Genomic DNA, 13,330 nt, shown 5'->3' with positions numbered 1-13,330 from the left:
TAGTGATTCAGTAATTTTTCAGTGAGGTGAAATTTGGGGGTCCACAAGATAAGTCAGACTCCTAAAAGGGGTACAGTCGTCTGGAATGGTTGAGAGACACTGATCTAGTCTAACCCTCTGCCAAGACACAAGATTTGTTGTGTCTAAACCATCCAAGACAGATGGCCATCCAGCCTCCTTTTGAAACCCTCTGGTGAAGGAGTTTCCACGACCAAGGCGTTTGTTCCATTGTCCTACTGTTCTTATTACAAAGTTTTTCCTGAGATCTGCAGTGCTGTGGTTTGACCCCACTGCCTCTTGTCTGCACTCTGTGGCAAGAGAGAACAACTTTTCTCCATCTTTTTTATGGCAGCTTTTCAAGTATTTGAAGACAGCTATCCTGTCCCCCCCATTTAATCTCCTCTTTTCCCAACTAAACATACCCAGTTCCTTCAGCCTTTGCTCAGATGGCTTGCATACATTGTTAGATAAGGGGATTAAATTCCTACTGAACCCTAACTGTCAGGTACATCTTCAGACAGGTTCTGGGGTGGGACAGAACTACAGAGAGCACAGGTCAGGGGTGCGTGCGCAAAGGTGGCACCAGTGTTCAGTTTACGCCAGGGCTGAGCCCCGGCACCTCTGGGCTTGCTGCACCAGTTATGAATGTGAAAAAATGACTTGAGCCCCAGCACTTCTTTCATGATAAATTAAGTACTGGGTGGCACAAGTCACGTGCGTGTGTTTCCCTCTCCAGATCTTGCAGCAGTGGTGTGCAGGGCCGGTCCTCTTGCACTGTGTTAGATTAGAGCTGCTCGTAGGCAGTTTTAACATGCCCAGGCTGCAAATGGCCCCCAGTGGGCTGAAAACAAAGCCCAGGATGGGGGTGGTGCTCGGCGTCCCAGCCATGTCCTGTTTTCCCTGTTATGCCATCAGGCTTGGTGGAGCGGGGGGTGTCATCAGAGCTCCTTTATTGGTGGTACGCCAGGGAAGGATCCACCACCACTCGCCTCTCAGCCAGAGGCACGGCTTTTAGGGCCTTCACACTCGGGCACAAAGCAGCTGCCGCGTGCCTGTGAACTCCCCTCCTCGTTTGATTGCAGTCTACTCTGGAGCACAGAAATGCTTCACAGTCTGTTGATGCAGGTGTGGAACGTTTAACCCCTACCCCCCAGCATATAAACATCTGACTGTACAATATCATTTTGCAGTTTGTGCCTCCACGGGGGCATTTGGTGTGGAAGAGACACACAGTGGAATCCCCAGGCGTCTTTGTGCTAACATAGCCAATTGGGTAGTATGTAATATCTGATCCAAGTTGTGGGACTGGCAAAGGCTCAGATCTTTCTTTGGCTACCTGCTTGACAGTATGATATTATAATATATAATTGGCTAAGCAATCGAGTTTTGTTATAGTACAGTAGTTTGGCATAATTAGTTTCCAGTGCTCTGATTTTTCCTGTATTTAAATACTTTGGTGGTTATAAATTCTTAAGCATCAACACTACATATTCATTGAGAAGATGAACATTGCTGATTAATAGAAAAGCTATTTTCAGCACTTTTAGCTAGAAAGCGATATTAAAGACTTCTGCGTTTCTTCCAAGGCTGTCGCATTACAGGTGAGTTGCATCATACATGCATTTAACTTACGTGAATTCAACTATATGCACTCAGGAAAAAAAAAAAGAAAAATAACAAGATACCTGTAAATAGTGCGGGCGATTCCTCCCACCATTCCACTCAATGTGCCTATGCCCCGGAGTGAGTGTGAGATGGGAGACGTGAATCTGCTGTTCCCTCAGTCGGCCTCAGTTCCCGAATGCCTCTCATAGTGTGAGCATCTCGCCGTGCTGAGCGTGATTCTAGTGTTTAAATGTACTGTACATATTTTTCATACAACAAGGCCCCTAAACACAAGCCAACTACTTCATCTGGTGCTCAACCGAAGAAACAGCGATCTGTTCCAATGCTGCAGGAAAAACTGACTGTGTTGGACTTATTGAGAGACGGTATGTACCAACGTGGCGCGTAAATGTGGCCACAACGAATCTAGCATCCGTGCCATCAAGATTCAAGAAAGAGAAATTCATCAAGCCGTGGCATCAAGTGCTCCAATAGCTGCTCAGGTGACGATCCAGGTGCGTGATAAGACTTCAGTGAAGACTGCAAAGGCATTAAACTTACGGCTGGAAGTCATGAACCGTAAACATGTGCCTATCAATGGCAACATGTTGCGAGAAAAGGCTCTTAGCCTCCATGCGCTGTTCAAACCTCCTGCCAGAGGGACAGCCTTCTGAGGAGAAGGAATTCAAAGCCGGCCAAGGTTGGCTTAACAGTTTTAGGAACCGCTTCAACCTCAAAAACGTGCAGACTACTGGTGAAGCTGCATCTGCTAATGAAGAGGCAGCAAAAGCCTGCCCCGAACAACTAAACAAAATCACCGAAGAAAAGGGCTCTCTTCCCGAACACGTTTTTAATGCTGACGAGACTGGGCTCTTCTGCGAAAAAAATGCCCAACCGCACTTACACTTCGAAATCGGAAAGACAAGCCCCTGGCTTCAAAGCAGCTAAAGACCGTGTGACTGTGTTGTTTTGTGGCAATGCGGCTGGGCATTTAATAAAGCCGGGCTTGCTCTACAGGGCTGCAAATCCCTGTTCCCTAAAAGGCAAGAACAAAAATCTCCTGCCTGTGTTCTGGCAATCAAATAAAAAGTCTTGGGTGATGGCAGCATTATTTCTGGATTGGTTCCACAAGTGTTTCATTCCAGAGGTCAAGCGGTACCTCGAAGAGAAAGGACTTGACTTTAAAGTGCTGCTGATCGTAGACAATGCTCCTGGCCACCCTGTGGCACTCCAGTTTGCGCATAACGACATTGAAGTCATCTTTCTCCCCCCCAATACCACCTCCATCCTCCAACCTCTCAAGCAAGGCGTGATTCGCTGTTTCAAGGCCACGTACAGGAGGCTTACATTCTCATGGATATGGATGCTGATCCCATTATTAATGTGATGGAGTGTTGGAAGTCCTTCAACATTGCCGATTGCATCACTTGTATTAAACAGGCAATGGATGCAATCAAGCCTGAAACAGTCAATGCATGTTGGAGAAACCTATGGAAAGAATGTGTGAATGATTTTAAGGGTTTCCCAACCATTGACAAAGAAGTGAAATGCATTGTTCAGGTGGCCAGGAAAGTGGGTGGTGATGGCTTCATCGACATCCTTGTGGAAGAAATTGAAGAATTAATTGAGAGCCATAGAGAAACATTGACTAACGAAGAGTTAGAGGAACGGATAAAATCGTCTACAGAAGACGAAGATGACGACGACGAACAGGAAGAGCCAGCAAGTTGGAATCCTCATAAATTTGCTGAAGTGTTCCAAGCAGCGAAACACTTGAATAATTTAATTTCTAAATACGATCCCTCTATGGAACGAAGCCTCAAAATCACACGGAGTATTACGGACGATTTGAGACCGCACCAAGAAATGTTTGGGCAGCTCAAGAGACAACAGCGACAGTTGCCGATCACCATGTTTTTCAAGGAAAAACAACCAGCAGCAGATGAGCCTACGCAATCAACTTCTCGAGCTGAACCAGAGCCAACGACTTCGTCTACGACTCGCTCTCCATCACGCAAGCTCTCCATCACCTCCGTCTCCTGGATCGACATCAAGCCCTGACGACCCCCTGTAATTACCTCCCCTGCAATTAAAAATACAGTACTGTAAAATTATATTTTGCATACACACTCTTTATTATATACTGTACATTACTGTATACATTATACATGTACACATATTACTGTACAGGGTTGTATACACAAAACCATGTACCATATACTGTACTTTATGGGAGATTTAAGGGATTTTCAAGGGTAATTTTGACTAAATGCGATTTTTACCTTCCGCGCTGACTTTAGAACCTAACCCCTGCGTAAAATGCGACTCCACTGTAGCTGAAGACACCTTAATGTAGTCAACACTCAAAGCCGCCTCCAGACCTAGACCCGGGATCACAATAGCCTGCTGCCTTGTGAATTGTGAATTTCCCCCTGTAAAGGGCAAGACACAGAAGTTCCACAATGTGAATGTATTATAAAACAATACTGTTGTCCCCTTAAGGCTAGCAGTAGTAAAAACATCAACCATTCTGCAGCACTAACAACTTTAATAAAATAACACAAAGCGCAGCTGTCAGGTTTGCCAGCAACCTCACACAGAGAGACATGAGTGAGAAAAGGAATACTTTTCACAAACAGAAATATTCAAAAAGCTTCACTGTTTACAAGTAATCAGAACTGACAGTCAGAGATTATAGGTGGAAGAGCATTTTCTGCTTGAGGTGAAAAAAGAGGGGAATTTATCAGGAAACCCAAGAAGTCAGACATCAGAAATGATCTGATTGACGAAGGGCATACCTTAGAAATAGTGTGTTTATTTGTTCTGCAAGGCAAGGAGATGTAGTAGGTTGTAAACAAGAGTCTTTGTGCTTGAAGAACGTTGAACAGACACAGTGTGTAATTTCCCCAGCAACTGTGATTTGAGAATTGTGTACTCTGTGCTTCAGTGCTGGCCCAGAATCACAAAAAGGGTTTATAATGTAATAGAGTTGGCTACAATCTTTGTCCGGTTTCTTTTTGCATTCTGTTCCCTCCCTTGAGAGGATATAACTCAGCCATGCTAATTTGTTCTCTTATCTATTTTATTATGTTTTATTATGCTTTCATTTCTGAGCCATTCCTCTAAAAGCTAAGCATGCAAAAACCCGATCTTTTCTCTGAGTTCACATAGCTTTGGATTACTAAATGTTGCAGCTGGACAGGCCTCTATCTGGAGTGGTGCCTTTGTTCCCTTTCTCTTACGGAAATAGATGAATTATTGATACTTCCAAAAGATACACTGCATATTGTTGCAATACAAAGAAGCCTTTAGAGGACAGCATGTCGCTGCATAATGTAACATCTGTGCATTGGTGCTACACTTCCCTGCACAGCTTTCTGCAATCCCTTGCCACTAGCTGTCCAGGACTTGTCCTACAGAAGTAATTATTATTAGTATGTCTTGAGTTACTACTTCCTGCGCCAAATGCTGGTAGGAGCTCTGCTCTGAAGAGAACACTCAGTTCTACTTGGAGCATGAAGGCTGAATCAATCCAAGATATCATAGAAGAAATGTTCTTTCTTTATTGGTATTTGTGAACTCTGACCTTAGCAGGTTAACCCTGGATGCCTCTATAGATATTTCTAGCTACTTGAAGAAAAGGAGTACTTGTGGCACCTTAGAGATGAACAAATTTATTTGAGCATAAGCTTTCGTGAGCTACATCTCACTTCATCGGATGCATGCAGTGGAAAATACAGTGGGGAGATTTATATACACAGAGAACATGAAACAATGGGCGTTACCATACACACTGTAACGAGAGTGATCAGGTAAGGTGAGCTATTACCAGCAGGAGAGCAGGGGGAAAAAAACCTTTTGTAGTGATAATCAAGGTGGGCCATTTCCAGCAGTTGACAAGAACGTGGAGGGAACAGTGGGGGATGGGAGGGGGAAAGAAACATGGGGAAATAGTTTTATTTTGTGTAATGACCCATCCACTCCCAGTCTTTATTCAAGCCTAAGTTAATTGTATCCAGTTTGCAAATTAATTCAAGTTCAGCAGTCTCTCGTTGGAGTCTGTTTTTGAAGTTTTTTTGTTGAAGAATTGCCACTTTTAGGTCTGTAATCAAGTGACCAAACAGATTGAAGTGTTCTCCAACTGGTTTTTGAATGTTATAATTCTTGACGACTGATTTGTGTCCATTTATTCTTTTACGTAGAGACTGTCCAGTTTGACCAATGTACATGGCAGAGGGGCATTGCTGGTACATGATGGCATATATCACATTGGTAGATGTGCAGGTGAACGAGCCTCTGATAGTGTGGCTGATGTGATTAGGCCGTATGATGGTGTCCCATGAATAGATATGTGGACACAGTTGGCAGCAGGATTGTCTGGCTATGTAGACTCCCTCCTCAGGCCCTACACTCCCAGCACTCCCAGATATCTTAGAGACATCACTGACTTCCTGAGGAAACTACAATCCATCGGTGATCTTCCTGAAAATACCATCCTAGCCACTATGGATGCAGAAGCCCTCTACACCAACATTCCACACAAAGATGGACTACAAGCCGTCAGGAACAGCATCCCCGATAATGTCACGGCAAACCTGGTGGCTGAAGTTTGTGACTTTGTCCTCACCCATAACTATTTCACATTTGGGGAGAATGTATACCTTCAAATCAGCGGCATTGCTATGGGTACCCGCATGGCACCACAGTATGCCAACATTTTTATGGCTGACTTAGAACAACGCTTCCTCAGCTCTCGTCCCCTAATGCCCCTATTCTACTTGCATTATATTGATGACATCTTCATCATCTGGACCCATGGAAAAGAAGCCCTTGAGGAATTCCACCATGATTTAAACAATTTCCGTCCCACCATCAACTTCAGCCTGGACCAGTCCACACAAGAGATCCACTTCCTGGACACTACGGTGCTAATAAGCGATGGTCACATAAACACCACCCTACACCGGAAACCTATTGACTGCTGTACTTACCTACATGCCTCCAGGTTTCATCCAGACCACACCACACGATCCATTGTCTACAGCCAAGCTCTACGATACAACCGCATTTGCTCCAACCCCTCAGACAGAGACAAACACCTACAAGATCTTTATCAAGCGTTCTTAAAACTACAATACCCATCTGCTGAAGTGAAGAAACAGATTGACAGAGCCAGAAGAGAACCCAGAAGTTATCTACTACAGGACAGGCCCAACAAAGAAAATAACAGAACGCCACTAGCCATCACCTTCAGCCCCCAACTAAAACCTCTCCAACGCATCATCAAGGATCTACAACCTATCCTGAAGGACGACCCATCACTCTCACAGATCTTGGGAGACAGGCCAGTCCTTGCTTACAGACAGCCCCCCAACCTGAAGCAAATACTCACCAGCAACCACACACCACACAACAGAACCACTAACCCAGGAACCTATCCTTGCAACAAAGCCCGTTGCCAACTGTGTCCACATATCTATTCAGGGGGCATCATCAGAGGGCCTAAATACATCAGCCACACTATCAGTGGCTCGTTCACCTGCACATCTACCAATGTGATATATGCCATCATGTGCCAACAATGCCCCTGTGCCATGTACATTGGTCAAACTGGACAGTCTCTACGTAAAAGAATAAATGGACACAAATCAGACGTCAAGAATTATAACATTCAAAAACCAGTTGGAGAACACTTCAATCTGTTTGGTCACTCGATTACAGACCTAAAAGTGGCAATTCTTCAACAAAAAAACTTCAGAAACAGACTCCAATGAGAGACTGCTGAATTGGAATTAATTTGCAAACTGGATACAATTAACTTAGGCTTGAATAGAGACTGGGAGTGGATGTGTTATTACAAAAGTAAAACTATTTTCCCATGTTTATTTCCCCCACCCCTAACCCCCACTGTTCCTCACACATTCTTGTCAACTGCTGGAAATGGCCCACGTTGATTATCACTACAAAAGGTTTTTTTCCCCCCGCTCTCCTGCTGGTAATAGCTCACCTTACCTGATCACTCTCGTTACAGTGTGTATGGTAACGCCCATTGTTTCATGTTCTCTGTGTATATAAATCTCCCCACTGTATTTTCCACTGCATGCATCCGATGAAGTGAGCTATAGCTCACGAAAGCTTATGCTCAAATAAATTGGTTAGTCTCTAAGATGCCAGAAGTACTCCTTTTCTTTTTGCGGATACAGACTAACACGGCTGCTACTCTGAAATCTAGCTACTTGGTAGTTTTATAGCTTCCTGCTCTTTCTCTTTCCCACTGTAAAGGGGATATATATTTCTACTCTCCACTTGCTCAGCTCATCAAGCGCCAGGTTGCTAGGATTAAAATTCCCTCAGTGACGTGAAGACTCTGTTCCTCCCCAGGACCCTCACCTCACAAAGCAGCTGTGAGGAACTTGTCCTCTATTGCACTGAGTCCAAGGTAATGAAGTGGTCGCTCATCATCCTCCTGCCACTACTTATCAGAGCCTGCCTAGGCCAGTGTTAATGTTGACTAATACAGAGCTTTGTTTCCCCTGGCCCTGTGAACAGCCCTGCTCATCTCCATTCAGAATGCTGCTGCAAGATCATTCTCTGAGCCCATCACTTTGACCGACAGACCCCCTTATTTGAATCCCTGTTCTGGCAGTAGAAAATAGTGCATCAAACACAAGCTACTTGGCTTCACTTTTAAGGCCCTTCACAGTCAATCCCTTCCATACCTTTCACCTCTCATTCAGTATCAAACTGTTGATGCTCACTTCCAAGTGGCACATGGTGCCAGCCTCCATCACTTGCTTGTTAAATTTTCAAATCGGCATCTTCATGCTTTCTCCCACATGGCCCCTCGTCTTTGGGAGGAGCTCTCCACAAACATCTGCTGTTTATACAGCACCTCGCACAATAGGGTCCTGAACCATGACTATTGCTCCTAGGTACTATGGTACTATAACTAACCATAATAATAATATTGTGCTCTTGCAAAATGTATGGGTCTAGTCTTGGTCCCTGAAGGATACTGGACAGAGGCTGTATGTAATTTACTTAGCACTGGTGAGTTAAAGATTGTGTAATATGTGTATCAGTGTTTTGCATAGCCAGGGAGGCTGAGTGGTAAATGACGTTCCTTTTTGGTATACATTGACTACCCCTCACTTGAAACGGGCAATTTTCCAACACAGTCAGAAGCTCAGAAGTTTGGTTTCAGTAGAGAATTTGGAACCCAAAATCTTTAATTGGATTTAATGTTGCCCTGAATGCTTTTCTCTAAACCCACTAACTATACAAAGTCATTTCTAGAAAAAAATTATATTATTTTTGGCTGCAGTACCTTAACATTAAGCAATGTGTAAATATTACCATCATAACCTTAGGGAAGGGAACTAAGGTATATGGGGAAAAGATGTAGGAATCAATCATTCTCCATCTTTAATCAGACACATTCATGGAAGTCCAGTTAAAGCTACTGTCACAGAACATCATTTCAGGTAGATAAAGTGGGATGACTCCAGATAAAATATGCTTTCCCCAAACCTTTGCAGAAATAGAATCCCCGTATATAAAATCTCAGGCTTCAATGTGTCCTATATTTGAATATCTCTATGCGAGTAAAGACTTCAGCTCAAGTTTTCCAATTTTATTCGGTCTGAACAGAAGAAAACACTAGCCTCAGACAGCAGCTATTTTCACTTTTACCTTTGAGCAGAGCCTGGGAGTAAGGGAGGGTGGAAAGCTTTGCATTTATTGCCTGACAGATGTTTATTAGAATGAGCTAGATGCATCATTGGGATTTGCATTTGTGTGTAAATAGGAATACTCTTCAAAATGTGTCTTCACAACAAAGTGTCTCTAGGAAATGTGTACTGGCTGTTAAGCTAGATTCATACTTGAACTCAAAATCCGTCTCATTAAGCTGAAATGTGTATTTTTTCCTGGCCTGAAAATTAGCCTTTCAAGATGGCGGAGTCCCCTGAAAACGTCTAACAAATAATCCACAACTTTGGTGGGTGCTCTCTCTCGTCAGGATCCTGTTCCCCCTTGAACACAAAAAGTAACTTCACGACTGTGTGGTGCATTGTACCTTCTAAGTGGTCAACTCTCAGAGTCCAGCTCCTGGGAGAATGTAGGCTTTGGATGTAGCATGCTGATAAGGAATTTGGCTGTCTGAAAGATCTTTTAACATCTCTGCCTTTGGCCATCCTTAAGATGATGTAAATAACTTTGTGATCGTAATGCCTTTCCAAGCTCAGAAATTACTGTCACTGTAACCCAAGACTTTAACACAGATCAGATCTCAGGGACACTGTGCAGCTAGTTAGGGCTATTGTATATTAGAGTGCTATTGAATGTTAGAGTCAGAATTTAGTAATGGGTGAAGTGGATCATGTGCAAATTAAACAGTGGATGAAGTCAGCAGTGGACAAACAGGTCAGTCAATGGTTTATTGGACCCTGCCTGTTGCACCTGAAGAAAGAAAGGCATGGTTTTACTCTCTGTCTCTCTCTATCAATATCTATATTTGTAACTATTAGTACATCCCATCACTGGCAGCCTGGGAAAAGACTCCCAGGAGCCTGTGGAAGTTACGGCAGCCTCCAAGAGTTGCCCTGTGAGCCATAGTAAGGCCCAATGGCCTGTGATGGGATATTAGATGGGGTGGGATCTGAGTTACCCAGGAAAGAATTTTCTGTAGTATCTGGCTGATGAATCTTGCCCATATGCTCAGGGTTTAGCTGATCGCCATATTTGGAGTCGGGAAGGAATTTTCCTCCAGGGCAGATTGGAAGAGGCCCTGGAGGTTTTTCGCCTTTCTCTGTAGCATGGGGCACGGGTCACTTGCTGGAGGATTCTCTGCTCCTTGAAGTCTTTAAACTACGATTTGAGGACTTCAGTAGCACAGATATAGGTGTGAGGTTTTTTGCAGGAGTGGTGGGTGAAATTCTGTGGCCTGCATTGTGCAGGAGGTCAGACTAGATGATCATAATGGTCCCTTCTGACCTAAATATCTATGAATCTATGAACCAGAATCTGAATTCAACCTTAAATCTTGACTTAATAATAGCACCCTGGAACAAGAGAGAAGAGGCCAAACAATTTACTTTAACACTGTCTCTTGCTATTTAAACAAAGGCAAAAAGAAAACCAATTTGGTTGGGGGGGGGGAGGGACACATGGTACCCAGACAGCGTCACTCTCCAAATATCAATTCACTTGTAATAATTACTTTTGTAGAAAATTGGCAATAGTTTCTGTCATAAAAGATGGACATTTCTCCAGGAGATTAATTTAAACTGTTGACTATGGATTTCAATGAAAAACTGAGAAGCAACAAAAGACCTAAGCCTGAATCACCTCAAACAATGGGAAGACCTCAAGGCTACAGCAGAGCCAAGCCCAGGATATCGTGGCACTGAAAAAAATTCCTCAGAGCCCAACTGGATTCAATCTGAAAAGATGTACGTGGCCTCTCTTAAGATGTATGTGATGTAAAACCCTCACTCTCACAGATCTTGGGAGACAGACCAGTCCTCGCTTACAGACAGCCCCCCAACCTGAAGCAAGTACTCACCACACACCACACAACAAAAACACTAACCCAGGAACCTATCCTTGCAACAAAGCCCAATGCCAACTCTGTCCACATATCTATTCAAGTGACACCATCATAGGACCTAATCACATCAGCCATGCCATCAGGGGCTCATTCACCTGCACATCTACCAATGTGATATATGCCATCATGTGCCAGCAATGCCCCTCTGCCATGTACATTGGCCAAACCAGACAGTCTCTACGCAAAAGAATAAACAGACACAAATCTGACATCAGGAATCATAACATTCAAAAACCGGTAAGAGAACACTTCAACGTCTCTGGCCACTCAGTGACAGACTTAAAGGTGGCAATTTTGCAACAGAAAAGCTTCAAAAACAGACTCCAACGAGAAGCTGCTGAATTTGAATTAATATGCAAACTAGATACCATTAACTTAGGTTTGAACAGAGACTGGGAATGGTTCGGTCATTACACTAATTGAATCTATTTCCCCATGTTAAATATCCTCACACCTTTGTGTCAGCTGTCCGAAATGGGCCATCTTGATTATCACTACAAAAGTTTTTTTTCCCCTGCTGATAATAGCTCCTCTTAATTAATTAGTCTCTTATGGTTGGTATGGGTACTTCCACCTTTTCATGTTCTCTGTATGTATAAATATCTTCTATATGTTGCATTCTATGCATCTGATGAAGTGGGCTGTAGCCCATGAAAGCTTATGCTCAAATAAATTTGTTAGTCTCTAAGGTGCCACAAGTACTCCTGTTCTTTTTGCTGATACAGACTAGCACGGCTGCTACTCTAAAACCCTGAATGGCTCACTTGGAAAATGCGCTACAACAAACTGCCATTGTACCCAGTGAAATTAAAGAAGGAACTGCCTCCTTAAAGCTTAGGCAGGACACAGTGGAAGAAAAACAGGATAACTTAAAAAACAAATCTCAAAGAAACAGCCTTCACCTCTTGGGCATTGCTGACGGTCTCAAGGAGAAGGATATTATCAGCTTTCTTCAGAAGCTGCTCCCTGACATATTTAAATTGGACCCCCAGCTGTCCCCATTAGATATTGAAAGGGCTCAGTGAATGCCTGGTACTTGAAGGGAGGAATCTGAGAAGCCCAAACCCATCATCTGCAAGCTGCTGAAGTTCAATAATAAAGTCATGTTAATGAATGCTGCCAGAAAAGCTGAAACCCTTACGTACAAAGGCCACAACATTTCTCTTTTTCGTGACTTCTCAGCTGAGCTTAACAACAAGAGGGCTGCATTCAATGGCATAAAGCAAATCCTCAGGGGGACCACTGTCAGATAGAGCAGCAAGTACCCATCCACCTTCACTCTGGATTTAGCAGGCTCCACAAGATTTTGCAAAACCCCCTGCAAAGCATGACAGATGCGTCAAAGACTTTGGTGCAAAATTTTGTTTCACAGTTGATTCAGTCGTCTCTAACTTCATGCAAGAAAATAAGCTCTCAGTTACTTCAGATACCATCCTTTGGGAAGCTCTGAAAGCTACTGTAAGAGGTGAATGCCACAATAAATATGAATTTCAGTAGGGCCCCTGGGATGGATGGCTTTCTGGCCAATTTCTACAAAACATTTTGTAATCAGCTATCTTCTATTCTATTCTATTCTATTCTATTCTATTCTAATCTTTTGAGGGTCTTCATCCCGAAAAGGAACCATGACTCGTAACATAAGAACTGCTTTGATTACTTTAATATTAAAGAAGAACAAAGATGGTCGCAACTGTGGTGACTTCGGCCCCATTAGCTTTATTGAACACAGATTGAAAAATAATTGCAAAAATGTTAGCGATGTGACGGGACGTCATCCTCTCATCAAGTAGAGACACAGATTGGGCTGGTTTCATTAAAGGAAGATTGGCTGCTGATAATATGAGAAAAATTGCTCACTTGATCCAGCAAGCTCAGATGTTCCCTTCTTAACTCTAGATGCAGAGAAGGCCTTCGTTAGAGCTGAATGGCCTTATCTGATGGCTGTCCTAAGAGCATTTGGATTGGGACCCATGTTCCTGAATGGAGTCAGTATATTATACACCTCTTTCCTCACTTTGCTATCAACTAATGGGATTATTTATCCCACAATTCAAGTAGAAAGAGGGATCCAACAGGGTTTTCCCTTCTCCCCTCCTTTTTAATCTGTCTCTTGAA

At 43.4% G+C, this 13,330-nt stretch overlaps 1 protein-coding gene across 7 annotated transcripts in view; it reads left to right on the top strand.

Annotated features, from left to right (window-relative positions):
* FHIT (fragile histidine triad diadenosine triphosphatase) overlaps positions 1-13,330 on the top strand; it is a 1,060,586-nt gene that overhangs the window by 1,025,458 nt on the left and 21,798 nt on the right. The gene's annotated exons all lie outside the window — the stretch shown is intronic.

The sequence above is a fragment of the Natator depressus genome, chromosome 7, assembly GCF_965152275.1.
Source record: "Natator depressus isolate rNatDep1 chromosome 7, rNatDep2.hap1, whole genome shotgun sequence".
Lineage (NCBI taxonomy): Eukaryota > Metazoa > Chordata > Testudines > Cheloniidae > Natator > Natator depressus.
This window is presented reverse-complemented; position numbering and strand designations above follow the sequence as displayed.